Source organism: Ovis canadensis, chromosome 2 (assembly GCF_042477335.2).
Source record: "Ovis canadensis isolate MfBH-ARS-UI-01 breed Bighorn chromosome 2, ARS-UI_OviCan_v2, whole genome shotgun sequence".
Taxonomy (NCBI): Eukaryota; Metazoa; Chordata; class Mammalia; order Artiodactyla; family Bovidae; genus Ovis; species Ovis canadensis.
In genome coordinates this window covers 201,797,767-201,816,476 of record NC_091246.1, presented here as the reverse complement: position 1 = coordinate 201,816,476, position 18,710 = coordinate 201,797,767, and positions in this window count along the sequence as shown.

Below are 18,710 nucleotides of genomic sequence, written 5' to 3'. Positions count from 1 at the left end.
GCACAGTCAAATCAAAATGACACATAAACAACACATAAGGCATTTTTTCTCATATTTTGTCATATTTTTTGGAAAACTTATTCAACAAACTTTTATTAACAATTGCTATTGATGAGATTCTAGAACACCGAGATTAATGGAATAAATACTGGATGGAAAAAGGTAAATTAAATATTTTATGATTCTGGGGTGCCCTTATTTTACCTCCAATCTAGATGTAGGCTTTTGGAAAATAATTTTATGACTAAATGTGTTGTGGATAATAGAATTAGGGTCAACATGTTAAAAGAAAGGAGGGATTGACCCTTCTTTAGTGTTAAAGGATAAAGAACTAAGAATGGAATGAAGAATATACTCTTTAGAAAACAAGGTAGGATAGAACCTTGAAATTAATATTGTATTCCAGAAATGGTCATTCTTTGATGGTGATGATAGCTTAGAATATGTGAGTCTATGTATGGATGAGTTGGGAATGGGGAGGTTGGATAAAATTATTAAAATATGAAATAACTGTCTCATAAAGTATGAAGAGTACAGAGAATAAAGTTTTTTTTGCCTAAGGCATGGGAATTGAAAATCTGTCCCAAAATTCTGACTTTTGAGATTCTTCTTAAAGAATAATAATTTTTATGGATGTAAGAAATACAGAATTTTAACTTCCATATAACAGTATGGAGCTATCCAGAGAGAATTTGCATAAATTAATTATAAAATCATTCTATCAAAACAATTAACTTGTTATGTCACATTTTAAAAAGTCCTCGATATGAGAAAAAAGTCCCCACTCTATTATTTCCTGACCTAGACTTTCACATTCACTTCTGCTGAGGTTAATCTTCATTCATTTTCATGCGACTGACTCCTACTCTACCTTCATGCTTTGGTATATTATCATTTATTTAGGCAAACTCTATTATCTACTTATTCTCTGTCACTGATCATTTTGCTTTCTTCATAATACTTAACAGTTAACAATTATTCCGATATTTTAATCTTCAGACATACTGCTTCTTTAGTTAAGATTATCAGGGCTATAATTTCAAGAAAACAATCCAAAAAAATTAAAACTACAATTAATCTATCACTTTTCATTCAAACTCTATGGTATCTTCTAGATGAAGGATACTTCAGATGCAAAAGTCTCTAACTAATTTCTTTCCTTATTTCCCTAACACAACACCTTACATATAGTAGTTTTTCAGAAATATTGGCTGAATAAAAAAACTTTCATGTCCTGGCTATTATAAACAGTGCTGCAATGAACATTGGGGTACACGTGTCTCTTTCAATTCTGGTTTGCTCGGTGTATGCCCAGCAGTGGGATTGCTGGGTCCTAAGGCAGTTCTATTTCCAGTTCATCAGCAGATGAATGGATAAGAAAGCAGTGGTACATATACACAATGGAGTATTACTAAGCCATTAAAAAGAATACATTTGAATCAGTTCTAATAAGGTGGATGAAACTGGAGCCTATTATACAGAGTGAAATAAGTCAGAAAGAAAAACACCAGTACAGTATACTCACAGATGTATAGGACAGTATTTTGGACTCTGTGGGAGAGAGAGAGTGGGATGATTTGGGAGACTGGCTTTGAAACATGTATAATATCATATATGAAATGAATCGCGAGTCCAGGTTCGATGCATGATCCAGGATGCTTGGGACTGGTGCACTGAGAGGACACAGAGGGATTGTACGGGAAGGGAGGAGGGAGGGGGTTTCAGGATGGGGAACATGTGTACACCTGTGGCAGATTCATGTTGATGTATGGCAAAACCAATACACTATTGTAAAGCAATAAACCTCAAATTAAAATGAATAAATTTATACTAAAAAGAAAACCTTTCAATTTGTTTTAGGGCACCCTCTGCTCCATTGATCTGCTCTAGGTCTGCAAATGAAGGAGTCCAGATTTGGTTTTGATCAATCTGGATCATCTATGACCTAGTCTTTGTGAAAATTCTTTCTTTCCATTAAGCTTAAGATCGGGTACTTTTAGTGTTTGGCTTTATTATAGCAAGTAAAGCAATTGATTGTTTTGTGACAGTAATATCACAGTGGGTTTCTGCTTGTTGGTTTGGTTTTAATGAAAGAACCGTATCTAAGAAGAATTAAAGTAGATGGCAGATCAAGAAAAGTTGCATTTTTTAATAATGAAATTTAAAATGAATAGAGTTGAAGTAAATGCTTCAAGGTTTTATAAATAAATTTGAAATGGTAAATTAGTAAGTGGCAGTTGGATAACATGTTCTAATATCATGAAGCTATTGTGAACAAACCAAGGCTAAATAAAATGTTTATTTGGAGAGATGAACTGAAATTTTTTTGTGAGTACATAAATCATGCATACTTAATGAGTCTGGAGAATATTTACATTGGAAGGTGGTCTCCATGATTATTTATCCTAAATCCATTATTTTTCCATTAAGGACATGAAGGTTCAGGGAGGATAAGCTATTTGCCCAAGTCAAAAACCTATTTAAAGATCATTGCTATGGAATGAATTTAGGCAACTAATTCCCAAGTTAAAAAAAAAATCATGATCTGCAAAAAACAGAAAATATTTTTGAAAATTTTTTCTGCAAAAAAAGAGCTAATAATATTTAACATGTCAGTTCAGTTCAGTCGCTCAGTCGTGTCCGACTCTTTGTGACCCCATGAATCGCAGCACGGCAGGCCTCCATGTCCATCACCAACTCCCGGAGTTCACTCAGACCCACATCCATCGAGTCAGTGATGCCATCCAGCCATCTCATCCTCTGTTGTCCCCTTCTCCTCCTGCCCCCAATCCCCCCCAGCATCAGAGTCTTTTCCAATGAGTCAACTCTTCGCATGAGGTGGCCAAAGTACTGGAGTTTCAGCTTTAGCATCATTCCTTCCAAATAAATCCCAGGGCTGATCTCCTTCCCCTGCAAAAAACAAAGACAAACAACAACAAAAAACCCCTCCCAAAACACAAGCATCCCCTTAGAATTTTGTAGATAGCTCCTTTCTTAGACACAAAAATTTTTAAAGGCTGTGGAAGAGACCTTTTAACCCAATAACATATATAAATTTAATGTCCAAGTAAAATATTAAAACCCTTAAGGACCACTTTGAAGAATAGAAAACTAACCTTGAGTCTCAGAAAAGAAAAAAAAAATACTCAATGTACTCAGTTACATGAACAGCTATTTTTCAAGGTGGATCAGCTCGATAAAAATTATGACCTCTTTCTGTACCTTATTTTATTTTCTAGACCTAAAAATATTGCCAGTGCCTGAGGCATAAGTCAGAGTGAACTTCCATTATCACTCCAGAGACTTGGCACTTTCCTCATTAGGCTCCGTAGTATCTGACTGAGTGACCTTGTTTGGTGAGAAGACACAGATGGAGTCTGTCAGTAAATCTTGTTAATGTAACAAGTATTCCTACTGTTAGATGAGTGTTGCACCTGATACTGGCATTTCTTCCCTTAGTAAACAACCCCTATTCCCTTTCCAACATGGGTCTCTTCCCTCATGCCATCAGGTTTTTCAGCATCAGCTTGTTCTAAGAATTATCTAAAAGAATGTGTCTTGCTGTGAAGGGGAGATGCTCTCTCTTTCCTAGAAACAAACTCCTGCTGGCTTTTGAAAAATGTAAAGATGACATCAAATGTATCAAACAAACCAAAACCAAGTGTATTCTCTCCATGCTAGAAAGCCCTTCAGATGAAAAATAAGATTTATTATCAGTTAATCATTGCCCTAATTTGTCATTTCTCCCTGGTATCTTGCAATATAAAAGATACAACTTGAAGAACATAAATATTCTCAACATTGGAAAAGAAAGGCTGGGCTATACTTTGGTGCATATAATTATAATGGAGTAGTATAGTGACGTGCTTGTGCTAAGTCACTTCAGTCATGTCCAACTCTGTGCCACCCTATAGACGGCAGCCTTCTAGATTCCTCTGTCCATGGGATTCTCCAGCAACATTACTGGCATGGGTTGCCATGTCTTCCTCCAGGGGATATTCATGGCACAGGGATCAAACCTGCATCTCTTAGTCTACCTGCATTGGCAGGTGGGTTCTTTACCACTAATACCACCTGAGAAGCCCATAGTGGCAGGCTGCAATCTAAATTTTAGAAAAGGTATTTATTCCCTAACAATTTTCTTTTTTTTTAATATAAATTTGTTTATTTTAATTGGAGGTTAATTACTTTACAATAGTGTATTGGTTTTGCCATACATCAACATGAATCTGCCACAGGTATACACGTGTTCCCCATCCTGAACCCTCCTCCCTCCTCCCTCCCAGTACCATCCCTCTGGGTTGTCTCAGCGCACCAGCCCCGAGCATCCTGTGTCATGCATCGAACCTGGACTGGCGATTCATTTCATACATGTTTCAATGCCATTCTCCCAAATCATCCCACTCTCTCTCTCCCACAGAGTCCAAAAGACTGTCCTATACATCTGTGTCTCTTTTGCTGTCTCGCATACAGAGTTATCGTTACCATCTTTCTAAATTCCATATATATGCGTTAGTATACTGTATTGGTGTTTTTCTTTCTGGCTTACTTCACTCTGTATAATAGGCTCCAGTTTCATCCACCTCATTAGAACTGATTCAAATGTATTCTTTTTAATGGCTTAGTAATACTCCATTGTGTATATGTACCACCACTTTCTTATCCATTCATCTGCTGATGGACATCTAGGTTTCTTCCATGTCCTGGCTATTATAAACAGTGCTGTGATGAACACTGGGGTACACATGTCTCTTTCAGTTCTGGTTTCCTCAGTGTGTATGCCCAGCAGTGGGATTGCTGGGTCCTAAGACAGTTCCATTTCCAGTTTTGTTTTCTTTTTTTTTTTAAAGGAATCTCCACACGGTTCTCCATAGTGGCTGTACTAGTTTGCATTCCCACCAACAGTGTAGGAGGGTTCCCTTTTCTCCACACCCTCTCCAGCATTTATGGGTTGTAGACTTTTGGATTGCAGCCATTCTGACTGGCATGAAATGGCACCTCATTGTGGTTTTGATTTGCATTTCTCTGATAATGAGTGATGCTGAGCATCTTTTCATGTGTTTGTTAGCCATCTGTATGTCTTCTTTGCTGCTTCTGCTGCTGCGAAGTCGCTTCAGTCATGTCCAACTCTGTGCAACCCCGTAGACAGAAGCCCACCAGATTCCCCCGTCCCTGGGATTCTCCAGGCAAGAACACTGGAGTGGGTTGCTATTTCCTTCTCCAATGCATGAAAGTAAAAACTGAAAGGGAAGTCGTTCAGTCATGTCCGACTCTTTAAGACCAGGTGAACTGCAGCCTACCAGGCTCCTCTGTCCAAGGGATTTTTCAGGCAAGAGTATTGGAGTGGGGTGTTCATATCCTTATATTAATCAATATATAAAGTTGGTTAATGAATACTAAGAACTATAATTGTCTCAGTCCATTTGAGGTACTATGACAAAACAACAGAAACTGGGCAGCTTATAAACAATGAAAATTAATGCCTCACACTTTTGGATACTGGAAATTCGAGATTTGGTGCCAGAATGGTCAGGGGAGGGACGTCTTCTGGTTTGCCAGCTGCACCTTGTATGTGATGTAAGGGGCTGGGGATATCTCTGGAGACTATAAGGTTTTATCCCTTTCAAAATATCCCTGCAATCCATGGGATCACAAACAGCTGGGCATGACTGAGTGACTGAGTGACTGAACAACAACAATAACCCTTCAGGTCTAGTGAAGGATCAAATGAGGTGGCTTAAAATATAAACAGTTGACAATGGAATAACACAGGTTTGAACTGTCCTGGTCCATTTATATCCAGATATTTTTCAATAGTAAATACTACATTGCTGCAGGGCCCATCGTTGGTTAAATCTGCAGATGCAGAGGAACCAAGGATCAACTTGAACAACCAAAAAGAAAGAAATTCTGTTTACATAACTTTTCAGTTGTCTGATCTCCTGTACTGAAGAAAAAGTAGTACTGCACTAAAATAAGCACTGAGGGCCTTTAGGGACTTTGCATATAAAAGGATTTGGTGGAGAGAATGAGGTTTGTTTTTTTATTTGTTTGTTCATTTTTAGTACCTATAGTATCCCAAATACTGAGGTCAAAGGAAGAGTTATATAGCTGGAAGACTAAAATGTTCTTGACTATATTCTAGTAAAGAGATCCAAAATGAAATAAAGATTTTGATGGACTATGGAAAGTTATAGTAATCAGATGGTGATATACTGGAGGGAGGTCTTAATAAGGTTTCCAGTAAGTTTACACTTACGCTGAATTTTCAGAGTTGAAGGGAATTAAAGATATATCGAGGAAATGCATGCCAGGCCATGAAATGATACCTCCAGAAGCACTGAGCTTTGAAAAATAGCAAACACATTTAAAAAGAAAGCTAGAGGCTAAAAAGGTAACCAAAGATGTAGGTCTGGCCAGAGATAATTCACAATTCTATTCTAAATCAAGAAGTATGCACTTTACAAGAAAGCTGGAAAGCCAGAGGATTATAGAGGAGGAGAATGATGTGATTTAATTCTAGCAAAATCTCTTTTCAGGAAATAGCATAATTATAATTTTTGTAAATAGAAAAAAATGAATGTTTGAAGAAACTAACTCCACTATTCAAGGACAAAATCTGTTCTAAACCATAAATCCAGTGTAATTCTGTAGATCTGTAATGTTGAGCTACCTGTAGAAAACTGCATATGTTAATTAAAAACAGATAATTATGCAGAGAAGTAATGATATCATAAAAAAAGAAGTGGCATACAAGGAGGGAGACACTCTGAATGGTGCTATGATGAACTTCTTGGATTTTCTCCCCAGAGAAGCAATCACAACAAATGAAAATGTAAACATACATACATTCATACACCCCCCCACCCACCCCAAACACACACACCTCTAGTCTCTAGAAATTGTCTTAAGATAACACAATAAACAGAGAAATATTTATCCCAGGAAAGATGCAGGAAAAACATTTGACAAAACAACCCCTTTCAAGATGAAACACTAAAACAAACAAAGAAACTAGGAATATAAATAAACTTCACCCTGATAAGGAGCATCTATTAAAAACCAATAGCTAACATTGTACTTAATAGTGAAAGGCTGCTTTTCCCCTAAGGTTAGTAACAAGACCTATTCTTGTCATTTATGCTTTATGTTGTACTGAAAATTCCAGCAAGGGTAATTAGGCAATAAAAAGAAATAAAAAGTCATCCACATTATAAATGAATAAATAATTTCTGTTTATAGATGAAATATTCTTATACACAGAAAAGCTTAAAGAAATCCTCAGAAATAGTAAATTCAATAAATTTGCATGATAAAAGGTCAATATAAAAATATAATAAATTATAATACAATTTCAAAAAAATGAATAAAATAATTGAGAGTAAATTTCACAACAGAAATATATATTTTGTGCTCTAAAAATTATAAAACAATATGGAAAGAAAATAAAGGGTCAAATAGATTGAATAATATCTTATGTCCATGGATAAGAAAATGGAGTGTTGTTAAGAGGGCAATAATTCCCCAAATGCTCTATATATTCAAGACAATTTCTATCAAAGAAAGTGACAAAGTGATTCTAAAATTTATGTGAAAATGCCCGCTAGTGAGATTTGCTGAAAACAATCCTGAAAAGAATAAAGTTGAACAACTCACTTTTTCCAATCTCAAGATACTGTGCTTCTAGCATACGTATAGATGTATACTCAATTCTATGGAATATTTAATTAACATATTTATTAAACCATTTAATTAAAATATACTTATAACTAAATATATTTAAAAAATCTAGTTATTAAGCTATGAGTTAGGCCCTGTGTTAAGAGCACTAAATCCTAAAGATTAAAATACAGGATGGAAAGAACAAAACATTTAGAGAGCATTTATCAACCTTAAAGTATTTTTGGAACTTTTATCCACTTTATGTATTTTGCCTTCTAATGTAAACACATATTCACATTCAACATGATTTTAGCTCTTTAGTTTTATAGATGAATTTGTATTTGAGAAATTGTGTGTGCCATAACATCTTCCCAGGACCATGAGTGAACTGCAAATTTTTATCAAAATAATCTTCTGGATGGCAGGTCAATAGCAGCTTGTCCCCACTTTCTTATTGCCATCCAGACAGTGACGACATTGGACTTTCTTACAAAAATATTTTGAAACTGAAAAAGAGTTAGATTTTGAGTTGAGCTTTATGAAGTTCTCTCAACCAGAACATTAAGTTCTTCTGGGAGCTGGAAATTGAGAAGTTGATTTTAAGTAAGTGAAACTCAGCTTGACAGCGAAATAAAAAGACAAGTGAATTAATGTTTGAAATACTTCAGACAAGGAAAATTTTCAGTCAATATATTTTCCTTAAACTTGTTTCTTTACTATAAAAATATTTTTTATTTCTAAATCATATTTAATGTGTAAATTTTTTTGTGATAAGCAACAGGCAAGAGATGATGTATAGAGCTCCTTCAATAAAAGAAAAACACAACCGTATGTCTTCTTTGGAGAAATGTCTATTTAGTTCTTTGGCCCATTTTTTGATTGGGTCGTTTATTTTTCTGGAGTTGAGCTGCAGAAGTTGCTTGTATATTTTTGAGATTAGTTGTTTGTCAGTTGCTTCATTTGCTATTATTTTCTCCCATTCAGAAGGCTGTCTTTTCACCTTGCTTATATTTTCCTTTGTTGTGCAGAAGCTTTTAATTTTAATTAGATCCCATTTGTTTATTGTTGCTTTTATTTCCAGCATTCTGGGAGGTGGATCATAGAGGATCCTGCTGTGATTTATGTCTGAGAGTGTTTTGCCTATGTTCTCCTCTAGGAGTTTTATAGTTTCTGATCTTACATTTAGATCTTTAATCCATTTTGAGTTTATTTTTGTGTGCGGTGTTAGGAAGTGATCTAGTTTCATTCTTTTACAAGTGGTTGACCAGTTTTCCCAGCACCACTTGTTAAAGAGATTGTCTTTACTCCATTGTATATTCTTGCCTCCTTTGTCAAAGATAAGGTGTCCATATGTGTGTGGATTTATCTCTGGGCTTTCTATTTTGTTCCATTGATCTATATGTCTGTCTTTGTGCCAGTACCAAAGAAGACATACGGATGGCTAACAAACACATGAAAAGATGCTCAACATCACTCGTTATTAGAGAAATGCAAATCAAAACCACAATGAGGTACCACTTCACACCAGTCAGAATGGCTGCGATCCAAAAATCTGCAAGCAATCAATGCTGGAGAGGGTGTGGAGAAAAGGGAACCCTCCTACACTGTTGGTGGGAATGCAAACTAGTACAGCCACTATGGAGAACAGTGTGGAGATTCCTTAAAAAATTGCAAATAGAACTACCTTATGACCCAGCAATCCCACTTCTGGGCATACACACCGAGGAAACCAGAATTGAAAGAGACACATGTACCCCAATGTTCATCGCAGCACTGTTTATAATAGCCAGGACATGGAAACAACCTAGATGTCCATCAGCAGATGAATGGATAAGAAAGCTGTGGTACATATACACAATGGAGTATTACTCAGCCGTTAAAAAGAATTCATTTGAATCAGTTCTGATGAGATGGATGAAACTGGAGCCGATTATACAGAGTGAAGTAAGCCAGAAAGACAAACACCAATACAGTATACTAACACATATATATGGAATTTAGGAAGATGGCAATGATGACCCTGTATGCAAGACAGGGAAAGAGACACAGATGTGTATAACGGACTTTTGGACTCAGAGGGAGAGGGTGGGATGATTTGGGAGAATGACATTCTAACATGTATACTATCATGTGAATTGAATCGCCAGTCTATGTCTGACGCAGGATGCAGCATGCTTGGGGCTGGTGCATGGGGATGACCCAGAAAGATGTTATGGGGAGGGAGGTGGGAGGGGGGTTCATGTTTGGGAATGCATGTAAGAATTAAAGATTTTAAAATTTAAAAAATAAAAAAAAAAAAGAAAAACACAAAATCAGATTTCTACTCTGCGGCAGTTACTCTGGAAGAAACTACTGCAGCTCATAAATGATAATATTTTAAATTCCTTTCTAGTTTTTGCAGAAATTTTAGTTTTTCTCTTCAGTGTTGCTCAGTTCACCAAGAAGCACAATCATCCCCACCCCTACCTGCTGTGGCACTGGGGTAGGTGAGGTTGTTGCCTGGCCCAGGTGTGCCATGAATCTGTGGGATGAAGGTGGGCAGGAATTTCAGTGGGGCATGCCTCCTGACACTAGCAAGTTAGAGGAAGAGTTGCACCATGGTGTCCAACACTGCTAGCATTAGCAGGATAGAATAAGACTGTAAGAGTGGAATCCTCCAGTGTCCCCATCCTTGGGAGAGTCTCATCATATTTCTGTCTCTCTGGCATGCACTTTAAGATTAGTAAGTGGTCTCCTTCATGTATAGTCTGAGCCAAGCTGGTGCCTTTCAAACTGGTGTTTTTGAAACACTAAGATAAGTGAATCTGGGCATGAGACTTTAAGAGAGTTCCTTATTTCTTTTACTTCTATGGTTTCTCAAGATGTAATCCCTGTTGATTTTCAAAGTCAGGCATTTGGGAAACTTGTGTCTCCTGAATAAGATGTAATGGTTGGGATGCCTAATGTGGAGTACAAGCCTCTTAATGCTTAAGAAAAAATCTGTATTTTTGAGTCCCCTCCCTATTGTGGATCACCATACATGTGGAATAGACTATTAGGAGACAAGAGTGTGTTTCTGCCTCTCTTATCTGCCTCCATGCAGCCCTTTCCCTCTTTGTTATAGAAGCTCGGTTCATCCAGTTTTCAGGTCTTTTTCAGAGGCAACTATTCCATGTGTAGTTGAAGATTTGATGTGTTCAGGGGAGAAAATGAGTTCAGGATCTTCTATGTTGCCATGTTGAATTGTCCTCCCTGTAACTATTCAAAGTATATTATATGGAGCAAAGTACTAAATTGCCCATATTTCAGATGAGGAAATTGAAATATGGATAACTTAAGAAGCGTATGCAAGATTACTGGTAAAGGCAGGAGCCAGGATGAAAGCCTAGATGGTGAAGATCCAAAGTACACATTCAGAACCATCTTCTATATTCCAGAAGTCCTGTGTCCTAAGAATTGGGAATGCATGTAAGAATTAAAGATTTTAAAATTTAAAAAATAAAAAACTAAAAATTAAAAAAATAATAATAAAATAAAATAAAATCTAAAAAAAAAAAAAAAAAAAGAATTGTATTTAATATCCTGGTTGTTTTTTCCTCCCATGGAACAGAAGAGAATGATGTATCCGTTAAACCAAAAAATGCAGATTTACATATGCACACACATTAAAAGAAAAAAAAAAGTGTTAGTCGTTCAGTTGTGTCCAACTCTTTGGAACCCTTTGGATTGTGTTCACCAGGCTCTTCTGTCCATGGAATTTTCCAGGCAAGAATACCAAAATGGATTGCATTCCCTTCTCCAGAGGATCTTCCTGACTCAAGGACCAGATCCAGGGATCCGACACAGACCTTCTGTATTGCAGGCGGATTCTTTACCATCTGAGACACCAGGAACTGCCCCCGCCACACACATATACACATTTATATTTGAGTGGATGTGAGCATTGTTGTAATAACTGAAACTTTAGCAAGGCAATCAAGGCAGGTAATTTGGAAGGAGAGTGGGTTTGTGACAACACAATTAAAAAAAAATATATATCTGTTTATACTCTGACAGAAGTGATAATTATTTCCAAATGAAATAAATTGCTAGGTACTTGCATATGGCAATGAGGATAGGAAATTATATGAAATGACCTAAGATGTTTAGAAACTGACAAGTTCATAAATTCAAACATAAAAATATGACTTCCTGAATCTGAAAGCAGAAGATACTGAAGAAAAGAAAGAAAACTGTAAAATAAAATTTGAGAAAATATTTTAAAGGACAAAGTCCCAAGCTCTGTGTGTGTGTGAATGTATATGCCTATGTCTAATTTGACTGAATATAGTGAAATCAGTGTCAGTCATTAGTTTTTTTTTTCTTTTTACTTTATAATACTGTATTTGTTTTGCCATACATTGACATGAATCCACCACAGGTATACATGAGTTCCCAACCCTGAACACCCCTCCCACCACCCTGACCCTGAGAGATGATATGGGGCGTCACTAGTTTTTAAATTACTCATTTTGAGACAGATTCATGAAAGAATTTTAGAGTACTATTCCAGAAAAAAAAATTTACACACAACTTGTTGAATATTTCAAACTGGTAATTAAAAAATCAAGATATTTAAGAGAATGCAGATAGAGATATTTTAATATTAAAATTTATTATTAAAATATTAATTTTTTGATATAGACTATCAGATAATTCCCAACAGAACTGGTTATATTATCATTATGCTATGAGCAAGAGAAAAAAAAGCATGCATTCCTGTAACATTTTTATGAGTTAAAGATAAGGTCTCCATCTTTTATGAACAGTAATAATGTCAATTTCTAACAATTCCATAAGAATGCTTTAATATTTACTAACTTTCTTCTTCCCCTGAGAAAAGCTTTTTCTTTGTTTCTTAGAGATATCACCTAAACCTGTTAACTGTTGCCATTGTTTCCTTGACTCTATTCTTCCCTTTACTCTTTTTATTTTTCCTTTATGAAACCATACGTGTCCAGTAGTTTCCTTTTAACCAGATCCAAAAGTTTTTTAGAGCATTTTATCCCTGATGACAAGCCTGCTGTGGTTCCCGTTTCATAACAGAAAAATTCATGTGTGTATGAAGTTCTGTGATTAGAGGGAAAGGTGCTGGTTGCAGAGCACAGCAGGGGGAAATTGGTGTGCTGTCTCCATGGGGTCTCAACACAGGCAGCTCAACTCAGAGCAAGTCATCACCTTAGTCATTTTGAAAACACTGTTTTTTTTTTTTTCTCATTTTCTAAATCATTATATTCACCATAAGCAAGCCTGGTTTTCTAAAATGCTAAAACCAAATGTTTTTCATAATTTCATATAACATTTGGAAAATGTCTTTTTGTGAACCCTTTTTTTAACTTTTATTTATATATTTTTAAAATTAATAAACTTCTCTTAGAGAAGTTTTAGGTTCACAGCAAAATTGAACACAATGTACAGAGAGTCCCCATACCGGCTTTGTCCTCACACAGGTATTACCTCTCTGCTTATGGAAATCCCTTAACAAAGCAGTGCATTTGTTAAAATCGGTGAAAGTGTATTGACACAACTTTATTACACACTCCTCTGAAGTTTGCCATTGGTGGTGTATATTTTATAGGTTTGACAAATGTAAAATGACATGTATCCACCATTACAGTGCAGTGCAGGGTAGTTTTATTGTCCTATACATAAGAAGGAAATGGCAACCCACTCTACTGTTCTTGCCTGGAAAAGCCCATGGACAAAGGAGCCTGGCAGGCTACAGTTCATAGGATAGCAAAGAGTCAGACACAACTGAGCACAAAGTATAAATAACTCTGGCTCTTCCTTTTCATCCCTTTCTCCTCTCTAACAGCTGGAAATGACTAATCTTTTTACTGTCTCCAGAATGTTGCATAGTTGGAATCATACAGGCAACTTTTCAGGTTGTCCTCCTTCACTTGGTAATATGCATTTAAAGTTCTCCCATGTCTTTTTGTGACTTGGTAGCTCATTTACTTTTAGTGCTGAATAATGTTTCCTTGTCTGGATGAACCACACAGTTCATTTGTTAATTCATCAACTGAAAAGCATCTCGGTTACCTTTAAGTTTTGCCAGTTTTGAGTCAAGTGAAAATAACATCCACATGAAGGTTTTTGTGTGGACTTAAGTTTTCAATTCATTTGGGTGGTACCCAGTCTTGTCAGATAGCTCAAATGGTAAAGAAACTGCCTGCAGTACAGGAGACCTGGGTTTGATGCCTGTGTTGGGAACCTCCTCTGGAGAAGGTGTGAAAACCTACTCCAGTATTCTTGCCTGGAGAATGCCATGGATAGAGGAGCCTGTTGAGCTGCAGTCCACGAAGTTGCAAAGAGTTGGACACAACTGAGCTACTAACACTTTCAGATTTCCTGGTAAGGGTATGAACAGTTTGTAAGAAACTGCTCATCTTTCTTCCATAGAGACTGTTCCATTCAGTGTTTCCACCAGCAATGAGTGAGAGTTCCTGTTGCTCCACATCCTCAACAGCATTCACTGTGGTCAGCATTTTGGACTTTGGCCATTCTAATAGATGTGTAATAATATCTTGTTATTTAAATTAGAAATTCCCTAATGAAGTGTTATGAACATTTTTTCATACATTTATCTGTATATCTTCTTTTACATAGTAGATACCTGTTTAGATCTTTTTCCCATCTTTTAATTGGTGAACTATGAGGTAAAGGGACAAGGGAAGATCAGGCAACTGTTCAGGAGAGTCAGCTGCTCATTTACTAGGATATCTTACATGTTGATTTTTGCTTTGGAGAATATGCCATAATTCAATTGCTTTACATATTTCTTGTCTAAGAAAATTAATATATGATAGATATTAGAAGGACAACTTCAGTAGCACTCCTAGCATGGGGTAGATATGCATTAACACCTCCCTTTCTCAGTACAGCAAAATTATCTTCAGAAAAATCTTATAATAATAATAAATATGCTCAATTCATTATTTTAAAAACAATTATTTAAAAGAGTAAATTTTGCTTTTAAAGCTATTATTTAATATTAACATACAGAGTAATAAATTGAAAATACCAAAAGCAATATTTTAACCTTACAGTTTATAGTTTTAAATTATAAACATAAATGATTTCAAGTGACCCCAATATCATGACCGCATTTAAGTGAATCAAGTATTGTTCTCTGCATTTACAGCTACCATCTTATCATTGCCTTTTTGAAAGCACTGCTTAAAATCAGGAATATAAAGAATTATAAAAGCCTAGAGACCCATATTTCTCTAAAAGCAAACTCAACAATTCTCAACCTCTTTTAACTTAATCTCAAGACAAATACCTGTTGCTGAGTTTGTGTGCAGTGGGAGTTAGTTGTATAAATGGCAGCTATTAGAATTTAATTCCATGTAGAATAAAATATTTATGAAAGAAAAAGTAATAAAATCTTCAAATTTAATATTTATATGTCATTAAAAAGTAATAGTAACCACAAATATTGTTAAGAACTTAAGACAATAAAAATATTTTCTGAGAGAAGTATTTTATGACTGAGAATGTTTAGAATTGCAGGCACATACAAAGGTCCATCTAGTCAAAGCTATGTTTTTTCCAGAAGTCATATATGGATGCTAGAGTTGCCCCATAAAGGAAGCTAAGCATGGAAGAATTGATGCTTTTGAACTGTGGTGTTGGAGAAGACTCTTGAGAGTTCTTTGGACTGCAAGGAGATCAAACTAGTTAATTCTAAAGGGAATCAGTCCTGAATATTCTTTGGAATATTCCAATGATGCTGAAGCTGAAACTCTAATACTTTGGCCACCTGATGCAAAGAACTGACTCGTTTGAAAAGATTTTGATCCTGGGAAAGATTGAAGGTAAAGGAGAAGGGGATGACAGAGGAAGAGATGGTTGGATGGCATCACCAACTAGATGGACAAGAGTTTGAGTAAGCTCTGGGAGTTGGTGATGGACAGGGAAGCCTGGCATGCTACAGTCCGTGGGGATGTTGGACATGACTGAGCAACTGAACTGAACTGATATGTATTTATATATTTATATACATGTGTTATATATTTATATACATGGGGATTGCAGCCATGAAATTAAGACACTTACTCCTTAGAAGGAAAGTTATGACCAACCTAGATAGCATATTCAAAAGCAGAGATTTTACTTTGCCACCAAAGTCTGTCTAGTCAAGGTTATGGTTTTTCCAGTAGTCATGTATGGATGTGATAGTTGGACTGTGAAGAAAGCTGTGCACTGAAGAAATGATACTTTTGAACTATGGTATTGGAGAAGACTCTTGAGAGTCCCTTGGACTGAAAGGAGATCCAACCAGTCAGTCCTGAAGGAGATCAGTCTTGGGTGTTCATTGGATGAACTGATGCTGAGGCTGAAACTTCAATACTTTGGCCACCTCATGCGAAGAGTTGACTCACTGGAAAAGACTCTGATGCTGGGAGGGATTGGGGGCAGGAGAAGAAGGGGATGACAGAGGATGAGATGGCTGGATGGCATCACCGACTCGATCGACACAAGTTTGAGTGAACTCCAGGAGTTGGTGATGGACTGGGAGGCCTGGCATGCTGCAATTCATGGAGTTACAAAAAGTCGGACACGACTGAGTGACTGATGTTATATTTATATATGTGTGTGTGTGTTTATATATTCTATGAAGACTGTATAATCACATTTTTTCTTTCTCACTGGACTACCGCTAGCCAGATCATTTTGATCGAGGGCTTTTAGTGGCCCAAGATTATTATTTCATATATTAATCTCTTGGCTTAGTCTCACATCTTCCTAATGATACATTTGTAGGGCTTTAATTTACCAGTGATAGGACAATATTGTCTCCCTTATGCTTCATCAGTGAAAATGTCATCATCTTATAATGCATTATGCTGAATGCATTCTTTAAAGTTATGTTTTATTTCTTGTGCTTTTTCATTGACAGCAGGCATCTAAAATAAGAGTGGTGAAAAGATAACAGCAAAAATAGCTGGGAATAACACATAATTTTGAATCTAGAATTTAATACTTAGTTTTTCAAAGGCAGTGGTAGAATAAACATCATGTTCAACAATTTATCTCTGTAGAAATTAGTTAAGTAAATGCTATAGAATATTTACCATCAAGGATTGAGCCCAAAAGAAATGGAGTGGAAGAAAAAAAAATGTGTAAAAAAATTGCTAAACCAGTTTGCAAATTTATTATTTATTAATAGTATATAAATGAAATAGTAACTCTATTAGTAAGAGTAATAATAATAGCTAGTTTTATTTTGGCTAGACAATGAATTACATTTTTACATAGTAGGATATATATATATATATATATATATATATGAAGATGGATATAATGAATAGGATAATATTTTGTAAGAAATGTAAAAACTTGATGTATAGGTTTAACAATTTAAATTATCTAATAGAAAACATAAGGCTGTTAATTCCCAAGCTATCAGAAAACAGATAAATGAGCTAAACTTATGCTCACAAAAGAAAATAAAAATGGAGTAAGAAAGAGACATAGGAGAAATATGCTAAAAATAAGCATGAAATAAATTAGAAATAATTTGAATTGCCTCTAATAGTAAAAAAAAAAAAAAGCAACAAACTGGCACACATATTTCTTTATATATATATATAAAGAACACACACATATTACTGGAGTATATTTGACTTACAATGTTTCAGGTGCAAAGCAAGGTGATTCAGTTATAGATATACACATATATTACTTTTGAGATTATTTTCCATTATAGGTTATTACAAGATATTGAGTATAGTTCCCTGTGCTATAGAGTAAAATTTTGTTGCTTATTGTATATTTAATTTTTTAAAATTAGAAATATGGCATTCTATTCATACCAAGTTAAATAAGTGTGATAAAAATATCATAATTTTTTAGTTAGGCAAAAATTCATAATTTTTATAAAATATATATATTATACATACTATTTATATATATGTATACAAAAGCTTCTCTAGTATGCTTGAGAAAGAACTTCAAAAAATAGAAGAGATGGAGAAATTGGAACACAATAACTAAATGAAATGAGAAAACAATATGAAATAGAAAAGTGAAACAATAAAAGTAAAAGATAATTATATAGTCTGGCTGTTTTTAAATATGACTGCTCATTAGAAACATATTTAGAGCTTTGGAGAAAAAAAAGCAAAACCTGAACATTTGTATTTTTCAAAAAATTTCAAAGTAATTCAGATATGCATCTGGATTTTAAAAAGTGATTACAGGCTTTTCTATTAAATGGTAGTTTTGGACTTCCCTGGGAGCTCTTCCTTCAGTGCAGGAGACCCTGGTCCAGTGCCTGGTTTGGGAAGATTCCCCTGGAGAAGGAAATAGCAAATCATTCCAGTATCCTTTCCTGGAAAATCCCATGGATAGAGGAGCCTGGTGGGAAGCAGTCCATAGGGTCGCAAAGTTGCACATGACTGAGGGACTAACACTTTCACTTTTTCACTTTGGTGATATAGAATTCTATTATTTTTCTGTTGACCAACCTTGATAGAATGGTATTCAATAAGTAGTAGTTACAAAATCACAGTAGTAAAAGATATTTATCAATTTTCACAATCCATAGCCAGACAAAAAATAATTACAATTTCATGCCCTCCTGGGAACATGATTAACTTAACAATATAAAATAATTACAAAAAATTTGGGGGTCAAGCAGAATGATGTGGTAAGTGAAAGTGCATACATGTACATGTTTTCATCTGTCCAGTCAATCTATGCCTTTTGGTTGATGCATTAAATTTATTTACATTTAAGGTAATTATTGATATATATGATGGTCCATCTAGTCAAGGCTATGGTTTTTCCTGTGGTCGTGTATGGATGTGAGAGTTGGACTGTGAAGAAGGCTGAGTGCCGAAGAATTGATGCTTTTGAACTGTGGTGTTGGAGAAGACTCTTGAGAGTCCCTTGGACTGCACGGAGATCTAACCAGTCCATTCTGAAGGAGATCAGCCCTGGGATTTCTTTGGAAGGAATAATGCTAAAGCTGAAACTCCAGTACTTTGGCCACCTCATGCGAAGAGTTGACTCATTGGAAA